At 43.7% G+C, this 12,615-nt stretch overlaps 1 protein-coding gene across 16 annotated transcripts in view; it reads left to right on the top strand.

Annotated features, from left to right (window-relative positions):
- The window catches only part of Aak1 (AP2 associated kinase 1), a 145,114-nt gene that overhangs the window by 56,820 nt on the left and 75,679 nt on the right, over window positions 1–12,615 (top strand). The gene's annotated exons all lie outside the window — the stretch shown is intronic.

Below are 12,615 nucleotides of genomic sequence, written 5' to 3'. Positions count from 1 at the left end.
GGGTGTGTCAACTGAACATTATCTCAGAATAGAGTTTAGTAAACTAGACTACTAGTGTGCTTCCTAGAGTGGGTGAAAATACAGTATCCTTGTCCCAAGAGAACCCAGTGCCAGTGAGGATAGTTGTTCTGCAGAGAGTCAGATCTGAGCAGAGGAAAAGTCAAGGTGGGTGAGGGGTAACCTGTGTCCGGTTGGAAGTCCTAGTTTGAGCCACCCTTGGACTTAGAGCTAGAGTTCTACAAGGTACAGAGAGGACAAGCTATTCCACAGAGAACATATGCAAAAGCACACGGGACTCTGCCACACTCCTCTTGGGCTCAGTGTCAGTGTGCATGCCATTTTGCAAATGTTAAAGTGCTAGAGGAGGTTTAAGTGAAGAAGCAACATGGTTTGTTTTGAATCTATCAAAGATTTTTAGTCATTTGTTATAGGATCCTTCTGGGCCCAACGGATCCTAAGAGAAGTGAAATAAATTCTTGCCCCTCTTTCCTCTTTGGAGACAGTCTCAATATGTAGTTCTGTCTAGCCTGAAACTCATGTAGACCAGGCTGTCCTCTCACTCAGGAGATCTGCCTGCCTCTGCCTCCAGAGTGCTGGTGTGAGCCACCATGCCCAGCCTCTTTGTCCCTTCTCTTTTCTTTTCTTTTCTTTTCTTTTCTTTTCTTTTCTTTTCTTTTCTTTTCTTTTCTTTTCTTTTCTTTCTCTTCTCTTCTCTTCTCTTCTTTTCTTTCTTTTCTTTCTTTCTTTGATTTTTCGAGACAGGGTTTCTCTGTATAGTCCTGGCTGTCCTGGAACTCGCTCTGTAGACCAGGCTGGCCTCGAACTCAGAAATCCACCTGCTTCTGCTTCCCGAGTGCTGGGATTAAAGGCGTGCACCACCTGTTTTCTTTAGTGATTTATTTTTCAGGTACTGCACTTGGAAGACAATCTACAACGCTGCCTTTGTGTATTCAAAGCATTCAAAGAGTAGTTCCTTCTTGGTCTTGGCTTTACTGTATTCTAGATCATCATAGCACATTTTGACTGAAAGCAGAGGTATCAGCCAAAATGTGCAGCAATGAGGAAACTAGAGTAACTAGCAGAGAAAGGTCCTATTTTATAGAGGAGGTGTTGTTTAATGTTGTTTTAAACTTCTTTTACAAACAGAAAATTGGAACTGGATCTTCCAGCCAGCGGGAATGCTGAACATCATTATCATTGCAGAAGCTTAGGGGTGGGGAGGAGAAGGCAGAGGACAAGAGAATATTGGGAGCCGTGGCTAGATGAGGAGAAATATTCAAATCCTTAACGATCTTAAATCAATCAGGCGTGAGACCACAGGCCTATAATCCTGGCAGTCCTAGTGCATGGGAGGCTGAGACAGGAGGATTGAGAGTTTGAGACTAGCCCAGACTAGACTGATACCCTGACACAAAATAAATAAATAGATAATAAATAAGAAAGAAAAAAGATTCACTTTTTGATTCTATGTGAAGTTCTAAAGTAAGTAAAACTAGTGATAGATTTAGAAAATCAGAATACTGGTTACCACTGGAGAGAATGAGTGGGACTATCTGGAGGGGAGCCCACACTTTCTGTATGGTGAGAGACTCTTATATGTTGGTGGAGCTTGAGCTGGGTGTGTCTGCATTTCTCAGACCCCATAGAATGTATCCCAAAAGCTCATATATTTCACTGTAAATAAACCTTTGTTATCTCCTATCCCCAAAAGAACCTGTAAGCCCCGAACTTATTAGTGGGGGGCGTAGAGGGAAGCAGCCAGCAATGCAGTCATTAGACCAAGGTTTTCTGGGCAGTCTACTCACGCTAAAAAACCTGACGTTTGTTGTCAAGGGCAGCAACAGTAGGAAACCTCTTTGGGGCTCAGGAGAGTGAAAGTCTTGTTGGACAGTGCCCGTATTTGGTGTTGACCTTTCCTGCTCAGTTTAACTGTTCTACACATCTATATTCTTTGTAAACACATACCCAGGCATGCTTTACTTTACTAGTTCCCTGTTTATCCCAGTCCTGTCAAGCTGACACCGAAGGGGACAGGAGCATAGCTCAGTGGCAGAGTGTGTTCTTAGCATGCTGGAGGTACTGGATCAATTCCCAGCATTGAAAGAAAAAAAAAAAGTTTGACACCTCCAAATTAACCATCATAGGCCCATGAACATTAAAACTATGTGTGCTGAAACATGTAGAGTGAAGTGCCTGAGGTCTTACTTCAAAGTAAGTAACAGGAGTTGTGTTTGCACAGATAGATGGTAGATGACAAAGAGTCAGCTGAGTGCTGACTGTGGGCAGTAAGTGGTGAATATGTGAATGCTTGCAGTATGGTCTTTGCAGCTTTCCTTATCATTAGTTTATTTTAAGATCTACCTATCTGTCTGTCTGTCTGTCTGTCTGTCTATCTATCTATCTATCTATCTATTCATCCATCTGTCCATCTATCTATCGTGTGTTTGTGTGTTTATGCCATGTGTTTTGTGTATAGGTCTCCAAGGAGGTCAGAGCGAGAGTTACAGGCAGTTATGAGCTTCCTGATAGGGGTCCTGGGAACCCAACTCTGTTCCTCTGCAGGAATGGTGTGGTGTGTACTCTTAACAGCTGAGCCATCCTTCTAGCCCCAGGGGAACAAAAAGCTATATGACAATGGTTCTGAGGGTAAAGGCGCTTGCTGCCAAGTTTAATGACCTGAGTTCAATCATAGGACCTCTAAGGTAGGAGAAAGAAACAATTCGCTCAAGTTGTCCTCTGTCCACACAGATGCCTTGGCACTGGTAGACAAAATTAAATTAAAATTGTAAAAACTTTATTGATTCTTTGTAAATTTCACACCATGCACCCTAATCCCACTCATCTTTCCATCCCTTCATATCTGCCTTTTGCCCTTGCAAACTCCTCCCCCAAAAAGAAAAAAACCAAACTGAAACAAAACAAAACTATCTCACTGTGGAAGCTGTTGTGTCTTGGTGTGTCACAGTGTGCTCTTTTGTGGAAGCTGTTGTGTCTTGGTGTGTCACAGTGTGCTCTTTTGTGGAAGCTGTAGTGTCTTGGTGTGTCACAGTGTGCCCTTTTGTGGAAGCTGTTGTGTCTTGGTGTGTCACAGTGTGCTCTTTTGTGGAAGCTGTTGTGTCTTGGTGTGTCACAGTGTGCCCTTTTGTGGAAGCTGTTGTGTCTTGGTGTGTCACAGTGTGCCCTTTTGCCCAAACAACTTTACTTGCATTTGTTCAGTGCACTGACTCGTTGGTCGGATTCAAGGCCTCTGGCTTCTGCTACCCTGTCAGTAGTGGATCCTCACCAGGACTCCTCTAGATATCCTGTTGTTGCCCTGTGTCATGGAGATCTTGCAGCTTTGAACCTATAGGACTGGACCAGCCCCTTCATGAGCTCCAGCAGTTTATAAGATGGGGTGAATGTAGGGTTGGGCCAACTCAGAGCACTGAATCTGGGCCTGGGTGGAAGCTGAGTTGGTTAGCACATCAGCTTCCCTGTGCCCTAAACATTGGGGCCAAGACTCCTGCTTTGCCCCGGTAAAAGGTGGGGCCAGCTCCCCCACTTTGTGACCTCAGGTGTTGGGTGAGTGTGGGTGAGATGGGGATGGATCTTTCCCATGCCACCTCATGGCAGACAAGGTGCTGGGCTGGCTTTCCCACTCTCACAGCCTCCAGGCCAGCTCACCCACGTGCCACAGATGGTGAGGGATAGGGAGTAATTTTTTTTAAGATGAGAAAAATATAAAGATTCTGCTCTTACATTTAGGAATTTAGACTGTGGCTTGGGGGCTTCATTAATGCTTTTAAGAGAAGGTACTAGATAACTTTGCATATTTGAAAAGAAACTTAAGACCCATTTTTTTTCTGGAGGAAAAACTGTAACAGGAGCCAAGGGAGGAGCATGAGGGGTGGAGCTGAAGCATTTTAAGGCTAGGGTGTGGAATGGTGAGAACTTAGTGAACCCACTTGATTGGCTGTGTGGGTCAGGGTCAGGCAGAGACCTGGAGTTGGCTGCAGTACTAGGTGAAGGGACTCAAGGGCTCTATGTCACATCCCTTTGACGACATTGCGGGTGGTCTTTCTAGAGCTGCAGTAAATGTGGAAAGCTAAGAAAGCTTTAAGCAAGGTGTTAAGCTGATATGTGCTAGTATGAACAGTTGTAGCAGAGACAGTGCCAGACAGGATTTATCTCTGCAGAGCCCTTAGGAAAATGTTCACAGGTCCTGGTGGAGCTGGAGCTTAGAGATCTGCCTTCCAAGGGTAGACATGGCTCCTGGCTTCTTTCTAGGCGTTTGCCAGTGGAATGACTCTTTCTCCGTGAGCTGAGGATGCCGCGGGACTGACCACACGGCTGATGATTTCTTTTCCTTACCTGAAGTGGGCTTTCATTTCCAGCACAAGGGCTTTGTTTGTGTTTCTTTTGTTGTTTGTTTCGTTTTGTTTTGTTTGTAAGAAGGGATCATTTGCAGACAAGGATGAGTGTGTCTTACTGTTTTTGTGAGCCATACTGTCAGCTCACTGCCTGAGCAAGAAGGGTGCAGACACCTAAGGTGCCGGGGTGGACAGAGAAGTTGTTTCCTCTTTGGGAAACTTTATCATCTTTTTACAAAACAGACATTCTTGAGTCTAGCCCTTCTATCCCTTTCTATATTCTGAGAGAGTGGAAAACTGGGACTAGGTAGAGATTCTGTTGTTGCTGTTTTGATTTGGGAGCTTTTACAGTGCTAGGCAGACAAGTTTTCTGACAGAGTATGTGAGCACTTGCTGTATGGGGGGCACAGGGCTGGTGACAAGGTGCCACAGTGAATGAGTCGTCATGTCTGCTCTTGGCAGTTTATAGTGTACAGAGGAAGAAGGGATCAGACCAGGAATTACCCATCTAAGTATTGAATTACACTTATATCCTAAAGAAAAAGATGCTGGGCACAACGTGGTACTGTACCAGGGACAATCAGAGAGGTAAGTCAAGGAAAGAACTTGTAGAAACTTAAAGGGTAAGTAGGAACTAACGATACCAAGAGAGAAGCATGTGCAAAGAGACCGTAGGCAGGCTGAAGTATGCACAGCACTGTGGAAGCAGGGAGGCTCCTACTGGGATAGGGCTATGTGACTAAGCACTGGCAGGCTGTAGTGTCTAGAAGAAGCTAGGACATGTCTTTGAGCCTTCCAGCCATAGGCAGCAGGCAGTGTTTTCTCGAGGAGGGCTGAGTTGCTAGCGAGGAGTTTCAAACCGGTGAATGACATTCAGTATCTGTTTCCAGATCACCTAGCTGCAGTGGAAGAGTAGAATGGTTCTTTTGACCAGGAGAAGCAGCTGTGGATTTTAGTGAACAGAGAATATGACTGAACCAGTGTCTCCTCACCACTTTTTACATTTTCCACACAGCTAGTTTATAACAGCAGAGCAGTGAAGGTGTAGCCAGGTAACACAAGGAAGGCCCTCTCTCCATCATACTTAGCTGCTGGTAAGCCAGGCCAGTTTGTTTTGGATCCTCACACAGAATTCTTTGATTTCTTCAACTCTTCTTTTTTTGTTCTAAGCAGGCAGGTGCCTTTGATAAAGGTGGTATTAGAGGAGGAATTTATTTCAAATCCCTAAGGGAGCTTCCTGAACTGGAGATGTTCCCTGGCCACTACAGGCCTACAGAGAAAGAGGCATTTTGTTTCCATCGATCCTGTAGTTTGCCTGGGCTGTCGCTTGGTTGGGTTCTGAACCCCTGACAGTCTTGCCATTCTCTGGTCCTGTGCCCACAGCCCTGCTGGGAAGAGGAAGTTGAATACCTCAAGTGTCCCCATCTGGGTGTTCTTTCTGCTTGGGGAAAAGACTGCTTTGATATGTTCCCCAGAAGGACCTAGCACATGGTGATTTCAGGCTGAGGCAGGAAAGAGACTGACTTTAGAAAAACAAGCCCAAGTCTCCCCTGCAGTCAGTGCAGGCACTCACGTCACTGACCTTTTCTCCTGGGAGGGCTTTGCTGTGCTCTTGCCATCTGTTCTACAGCTTTAAAAATCATCACTCCTTCTTCGGAAACTTCTGGCAAAGTTGTCTTCAGTGTGAGTCAAGTGTGGATGGTGTTTGTTAGCTTCTTGGTCATCCCTGTGTGGGCTCAGAAACACTGTGGACAGAACATGAAGTATGCTTGCCGAGAGGACTCTGCCACGATGGGTGATCAGGTGGGGTTTTTAATACAGGGCTTCCTACCTCTTAGGAAGACAGAAGCAGGATGGGGTATGTAGCTCAGTCTTAATCTGGAGCCTAACTTGATTAGGATTTAGGAGACTTTCCCCTCCTTTTAGCCTATTTGTCCTCCCAACCAATATTTTATCTATCTATCTATCTATCTATCTATCTATCTATCTATCTATCTATTTTTTGCCTAGCATCTTTTGTAAACTCTTACATAGGGAAAGGTTGAGCTGCTTTGCTTGCCACTAAGAAGGATGCTGTGTGTATCCAGTCAGATTTCCCTCCCCATGTCCACTGTAGAACCATCTGTAATCCAGGGCTTTGAGGACCTCAGCATAAAACACTGACCTTGATCTCCATGTCTGCAGTTGAGGGAATGGAGGCCAGGCCACCCTTTCATAAGCCCTCAGCTGATGCACTTCCACCTTGGCTAGGTCTCCTGTCTGACTCTTTCAAAGACTCCTCTTTCCTGATTCTCTCTTGGGTAATTCAAAGAGGAGCTGCACCTACCAAGCACACTCACGGTGTTTGCTGCTATTTAAAGGAAGGCATGCTTGCATTGAGAGCCAAGGGTACCAAATGGGCCTGCAGGACCCGTTTCTCCTTTTGGAATCCCTGTTCCTTTGACCTTTGTCTTGTTGATTTTAAGCAGGTAAATGCCATTCTCAAAGGTGTAGATAGGATCTGGGTTAGAAAGGGAGGTTTCTTTTTATGTGCAAAAAATAAGCTGGTGTCATATGTCAGATTTTTATTGCCTAGAATTTTGGCCCTGCTTAAAAATAACAGCAAAACCTCTTTGGCAGTCACTCAAAAAACCCTGTCTGAAAGTCAGGATGGGCGTCTGTCCAGCTTCTCAGTTCACACTTCTCATGCCTGCCCGGTTGCACCCTGCATTGCTCAGATAACCTCAGGGCTCTCTGTCTGTTACCTTTCCTCCCTGAGTGGAGGTCACTGCAGTAGGATATCCTAGGCTGCTGCCACCCTCCATGATTCCGTGTCTGATGAAGTGGCAGTAGAGGTATTGCCTCCACTGCAGTACTGTTTATGGGTGTCGACTGTCAGGATGAAGTCCTAGGAAGATTTTCTTTGTTGTCTTTGAAAAGTGTCTCTTTGATATTGTGATCTTTTGTTGATACGAGCACCGAGAGATTTTGCTCCAAGATTATATAATTTTCCCAGCCACGTGGAGAGACTGTAATTCATGCCCTGTATACTTCACTGGCCTTACAAACACAGAAGCAGGGCCATCAGTTCTGTCCTAGCTTGTATCAGGCGGATACCTGCATTACAAATTCTCATTACCAGCAGAGAGCTGGACACTGTTGATGTCTTTGTGTATTTGAGAAGTAGAGGACCCCGTTGTGTCATTAATTTCTTTAGCAACTCCTTGAATCTGTGCTGATTGAAGCCTTTCTCAGGAAAGTATTAGGAAAGCAACTCATGTTAGGGCTTTCAGTGATGTAGGATATGTTAGAAAATGCAAATGAGAGTCACAGTCAGATGAGGACACATGAAATGAATAGCTGCAATGAAAAGACCTGTAACCATGGGCTGGGGAGGACATGGAATTAGACCTTCCATATGGCTGATAATCACTGTGAGGGACCACTAGGGTGGTTAGACTTGTCATGTGGCTGAGGAGTGACTATGTATATGAAAAAGGCCTTCCTTCTGTACAGATGTTTAATTTATAATAGCACAAAACTAGAGCATCTGTACAATGAAACAGTTGGGGAAAAAAAGCCCAAAATTACTGATACCTGTAACAATGAGACCGAATCTAGAAATATGCAGTAGGAGAGAAGCCAGGCACGAGAGTCTAAGCTGTGTGATTCTGTTTAGGCCAAGCAAAGCTCAGGTACAGAGAAACTAGAGCTCACATTGCAGAGTTTGAGGAAGAAGAGGAAAGAACGGTCTGCAGAAGCCGCTCCCTGTTGTAATGGTTCTGGGAGCGCATGATGCTGTAAGGCCATTATGATGTGTGTACAGTTGGTTTAAAAAGAAAACCACAAATAGATGAGGGGTCTTGTGGAATTTCTTGCTAATTACCTCTGTGTTCTTGAATAGAGAACTTAATCTTTCTTTGTCTATTTTATGTAGGGGGAAATAGCCACATGGAAATTCTGGGTCTTTTCTGGCAAGAACTTGCTAACCAATATATGCTCATGTATTGGAGTTTGCTAACAAGTATTCTTTTAAGGTTGTGGAACATTTACTATGTTGTTTCCAGTCTCTGCACATCAGTAAGATGAAGGGTTTAGATTAGATCAGAGGCAGAATACTGGAAGCTCAGAGTCTGTAAAGTGTTTAGCTTCTGTAGTGTTGTTATTCACCATTAATATAAAATGTGACTTATTGCTTATGTTTAAATCTAGAGTTTTCAAATAAAATTTGGGTTTCCATTTTAGTTTTTTTTTTTTTTAATTTTCTTTTCTCATTCATTCATTCATTCATTCATTGACTCATTCATTTTGGGGAGGGACATGTGGAAGTCAGAGGACAAGTGTAGGAATCAGCTCTTTCCTTCCTCTTTGTAGGTGACAGCGATTGTACTCATTTGGTCAGGCTTAGTTTCGGATGCCTTTACCAGCCGAGCCATCTCTGCCCTGTATCTCCTCACCTTTAGAAATTAACATTGCTGATTGGAGTGGTGGTGGGGATGGGAGGAGCTCACTTGGTACAGTGCTTCCTGTGTAAACATGAAGATCAGAGTTAAATCCCCAGCTCCCATATAAAAATCCAGGCATGGTGGGGCAGGCTTGTAATCCCAGCACTAGGGAAGGAAAGATGGTAGGATTCTGGGGGCCCCATGGGCCAGATTTAGCCTAGTTGGCAAACTCCAGCCCAGTGAGAGACCCTGTCTTACAAAGCAAGGCAAGCAGCTCCTGAAGAACCACATCTAAGATTGACCTCTGGTTTCCACATGCACATGCATGGACATTATCCATATATATGCCTGCATGTGATGGTAGCCCTCACAGCCATTTGTACTTCGTTTTCCATGATCTCTGCCACACTTTTATACTCCCCATAGTAAAAATTAAGAGGGAAATGAATTCAGTATTGAATTTTCACTATGTGGTAAGCATTGTTCTAAGGTGAGATGATCTGGTAGGTGGGGGAACCGACCACATAGACACAGTACTAAACTCACAATAAGTTACAAATAGTAACTTCTGTTCTGGTCAAAAATTAAAAACGAAAGTGGCTGCCAGGCAGTGGTGGTACAAGCCTTTAATCCCAGTACTCAGGAAACAGAGGCAAGTGGGTCTCTGTGAGTTTAAGGCCAGCATGGTCTAAAGAGCAAGTTCCAGGAAAGCCAGGGCTACACAGAGAAACCCTGTTTCAAAAACAAACAAACCAACAACAAACAAAAAACCAAAACTGGGTGTCATATTTCACACATATAAATCCCAGAACTCAGAAAGGCTGAGGCAGGAGGATTACTATGAGTTTGAAGCTTGCCTGGGCTACAAGAGGAGTTTTGGGTCAGCCAAGACTAGAATGAGTAGCCTGCTTCAACAAACAACTAGAAATTGAGGACAAGAAAGGTACAATGTTGGGAGGTATGAAAGAAGTATATTATATGATGTGTGGTTGTGTCATAGTGAAACTCACTCTTCTATAAGTTAATATACATTGATATAAAAAATAGACCAGAGTGCTGTATATTTGAGGGAAAATAGAAGACTATATGATTCTTTTTGTAAATTACATCAGTGCCCACATTCTTAAGAGTTTGTCAAGTGTGACAGTATGAAAGTTACCCTCCTGCCTCTTCTGCTTTACTTCACAGATGGAGCCCCTTTCCCTTGGGAAGTAAGAGCAGCACAGGCCACGTGCGTTCTCACTCTGTCTGAAGCATCCTCAGTTGGCTTTGGAGCCTGAGAGTTGTTCCCCTGATCTGTGGGGTGTGTGTGTGTGTATGTGTGTGTGTGTGTGTGTGTGTGTGTGTGTGTGTGTGTGTGTGTGTGCTGGGGAAGTGCTGCCTTTCCTTCTCGCCTAGTAGTTCACTCCATTTCTTCCACAGTGCTCTGTGAGTGGCTGTCACTGTTAGGATGGCAACTCTTACTAGGTTTTGATTTTGATCTTATGGTTGATTCTTTTCCATTTACACATGGACCCTTTTATAGGCATAGGTGCTTAATAGTGTGGCTCTGACTCTGTTGGGTATAGTGATCCTTTGCTTTGCTTTAAGATTTATCATGATTGTAGGTATTGCAGATCTGGCCTGGCCTGCTGGGTTTTCAGCCCTAGCTGGAGAGGTCATGTTTCTGCAGCACTGCTCCCCTCTGGTGGCTGTTATCGCTCATTGCAACAGCATGACCTGCTTCAGAACGGAGTGGCTTGTCCTTCGGGATGTTAGGTACCACACTTTAAAATGCCTTTAAAATACAAATTCTTGGGAGTGGGAACATTCGTCAACTCTTTAGGCAAGAAAGGCAAGAACTGTGATGAACAAACTATGAACTAATGTGTATATTTGTAAGTCATTTTTTAAAACCTTGCAGAGCCTGAGCTGTCAATGAAATGAAGGGTTACTTATTTCCAGTGAAGGAAATACTCATTTGCCCACTTAATTCAGCTTTGCCTTGTTATATGAAGAGCTACTTTGTGGTTTTGTTTTGTTTGTTATGATAGATGAAGTAGAGGGAACCAGTTTGGGGGCAGTCAGGATAATGATACCTCTTTCAGGTTGTGCCCACAACTAGCTGTGAAACTCCTAAAGCCTCTCTTCACTTCTTTACCCACAAAACCGATTTGTTTGTGGGGGAGAGGCTTTATGGTGCTGCTCTTCCAATCTGTAGCTGAATGAAACCATAAAGTGTTCAAAATATCTGACAAAATATCTTCTTGGGCTGTATATAAAACAATTATGAATGTAAATGGAGGGTTTTATATTTTTGAAACTACTTTCTCCAATTCTAATACATTGTAAGCTATCCCATGGTTCCAACAGATTTTTTTTGATGGGGGAAGAAAAGATTAATGGTGCTACAGTATGTATATGTACTACTAGACAAGACTAATATATAGCTCTTGCATTTAATTTTTGTTGCATCTCTTAAAGATTGTATATTCTAAAGATATGCATCTTGGAATTTCAGAAATGTGGACTGGGTATGGTGGTACACATTTGATAATCTTGGGATTTACCAGGGCAGAGGCAGGACAATCAGATCAAGGTCAGCAAAGGCCACATGAGACTGAACCTCAACAACAACAAAAAAAAACCAAAAGAAATTTAGGAAGAAGTAGGGATGGAGAAGAAGTGAGAGAAGGCTTAATTTTTGATGCTAAGTGGTCTTTTTAAAAAGCAAGTGCTCAGCTGGGTGTGATTGTATATGCCTTTAATCCCAGCACTCAGGAGGCAGACACAGGTAGATCTCTGAGTTCAGGCATGGCCAAGGCTACACAGAGAAACCCTGTCTGGAAAACCAAAAATAAAAAGTAAATGCTCGCCAGGCAGTGATGGTGCACGCCTTTAATCCCAGCACTTGGGAGGCAGGCGGATTTCTGAGTTCGAGGCCAGCCTGGTCTACAAAGTGAGTTCCAGGACAGCCAGGGCTATACAGAGAAACTCTGTCTTCAAAACAAAACAAAACAAAACAAAAAAGTAAATACTCAAAAATGCTACACATAAAATTGATAATGGGGCAGTTTAATCTATTGTAAGAAAGTGAGAGCTGTGGGTTGGGTTTTTTCTTGTTGTTGTTGGTTAAAAATATTAGAGACGTAGTGGTCGCTGTTAAAGATTCCATAGGAAGTTTCAGTGTTTATCTGAAATACTAAAGAATGTAGTTGTAGTGACAGGCAATAGAGAGACATGCTGTCTTGGTCACAATGTGGATTTGGATTCATTTGAGTACATTTACATAGTTTTACAGATTCATGTATGTTTTTATTAAAGTAAGGAACAATACTTTGAGCAAGGCTCTACTGGCTGCATGGAATAGATTCCTATCCAGGATATCTTCAACAGTTCCTATAAGGCTAGTAAGTGCTGGGGACAGGAACTGAAGTGTGTGTCACTGGGCTGCAGTCAAAATGGCTCCGGTGGACCTCCTGGGGCCTAAGATCTCAGTGTTCGATGCTTATCTGTCAACTTTGCAAATGGCTGCTAGCTCAATACAACCTCAAAACGCTATCACAACCTCAACTCAAATTCTCACACCCATGACTTCCCAGTGTGTGCACTTCTGTCCAACTTGTACCTACTTGTGTAAAGAATCAGTTAGTGATGCTTTTGCTCCTTGGGATTGATGAACACGACATTTGAGTTAAGTGATGGAGGTGCAAGGCAGACAGTTGGGCTGTGTGCTCCTTGGAAGAACTGCTCCTTCTTCTAAGACTTTGACCTGTGATTGTTTGCTGCCCTTGTCTATCTGACCCTCATAACAAAGCATTGCACACTTCAGACAGTGCTTGGAGGTGAGGTAGAAGTTAGGA

This window comes from Mus caroli, unplaced genomic scaffold (assembly GCF_978045245.1).
Source record: "Mus caroli unplaced genomic scaffold, Mus_caroli_1 scaffold_7, whole genome shotgun sequence".
Classification (NCBI taxonomy): domain Eukaryota; kingdom Metazoa; phylum Chordata; class Mammalia; order Rodentia; family Muridae; genus Mus; species Mus caroli.
Note: the sequence above shows the minus strand (reverse complement) of the source record. Positions and strands in the feature narration are given on the sequence as shown.